The 1476-nt window shown below is 32.5% G+C and overlaps 1 protein-coding gene across 1 annotated transcript in view; it reads left to right on the top strand.

The window, feature by feature from the left end:
* LOC113202476 (protein-tyrosine sulfotransferase) overlaps positions 1-856 on the top strand; it is a gene marked incomplete in the record, with an annotated part of 64530 nt that extends 63674 nt beyond the window's left edge. Inside the window, 1 exon segment of the mRNA XM_052273615.1 lies at positions 1-856.
* Positions 857-1476: the final 620 nt, after the last annotated feature.

The following is a 1476-nucleotide window of genomic DNA, read 5'->3' as shown; positions in this document are numbered from 1 at the left end:
GGGTTATTTTAATTTAAGTGGTGCTATGAAGTCAGAACTACTTTGTCTTAAAGAAGCCATATGTGAAATGTACATAGATTATTTTTACAAGAAAAGTTTAGGTAGCATAACTTGTGATTTTATGTCCCAAAAATAATCAATGAATTGTTACAAGCTACCCCAGTTTCTATTACGTTGTGCTGTGCTGTCATCTATGCTTCTAGTACTATTAAACCTGCAACTTAAACTCTATTTTTGTAGCAATGAACATGTAAGAAAATATATGTATTGTACATAACTTTTGAAACAATTTTCTGAAGTTTTAATTTTGATTGGGATGTTTAGTTTTTATTTTATTTTGTAAGGCTGTTGTCTTGGCTTCCATTCTTTTATTTATTGTTATTTTTTCACACATATCACATCAATGTCTGGATAAACTGCATTTTCTGTATTGACAAAAGTGCTCAAATTCTATTATTTGAGTTCTAAAATATTGACCTCTTACAAAAACTGTACTTGTGTGTATGCTTGCAAAATTTATGTACTTAAGCTGATTATGTTTTCTTTTCTTTGAGATCCTTTTAAAAATCTGTCCTATGGCGAAAAAACAGACATGGTTGCCTAAATTCGTAGACACGTGTGGTCAAAACCTATTGCAATTTCCAAAGTGAACAGTGTGAATATTGTGAATATTGTGAATATTGTTGTCAGATATTTTTTGTTGATTGTTGAATAGATGGATCTCATTGTTTGCTATATCCAAGTAGTTGCTCTGTTTTACTTCTGTTATGGTGCCAGTGTATTTCTTTGTTGAAGTCAGTGTTTAACAGGGTCTTTGTGTGTCAACTTACAATGTACAAATGAATCAAATATGGTATTTGTGTTTTTTTAAAGAAAAAGAACCTGCCAATGCAATCCTATCTACTTCAAAAACAAATATGCATTCATACGACAAATCATAATTTCACCAAGTATCCCAATTGAGGGAATTGTGGAGTTCTCTAGTCTTTTATCATCCCCTTTCTTTCCCGTCTGCTCCTGGAAAAGCGACTTGCATTTTGCTGTGAAAAGCTGAAACAACAGACTGTAACTCCGGGCTTATCATAACTCTAACAAATGTTAGTTACTCAACGGGACAAAACATATATCTTAGTGAGATATGGATTTTGAAATGTGACCGATATTAATTGTGGATACCATAGAGAAAAGTTGGTTAAGTTGAATAACTAACTTATTCCCGAAAGACTACAATAAAAGTTACAAGTTCGAACTTTAAATCTTAAAATAATGTGAAAGGTAGTTCAGTAATAAGTTACAGAGCCCTGCCGTTAATATGAACAAACTCTCTGAATGCAGCGAGTAGACCTAGAAACAAGAGTTTCCTCTTTGGTTTCCACAGTTTTTCAAATTTGACCAACTACCTCTTAGAAACAAAAACCTATAACACTTTCAAACAGTCAGGGCAGTGTTTAAAATATATTTTCTGGAACTCTGTGG

Source organism: Frankliniella occidentalis, unplaced genomic scaffold (genome assembly GCF_000697945.3).
Source record: "Frankliniella occidentalis isolate FOCC.00 unplaced genomic scaffold, Focc_3.1 Scaffold288, whole genome shotgun sequence".
NCBI lineage: Eukaryota > Metazoa > Arthropoda > Insecta > Thysanoptera > Thripidae > Frankliniella > Frankliniella occidentalis.
This window is presented reverse-complemented; position numbering and strand designations above follow the sequence as displayed.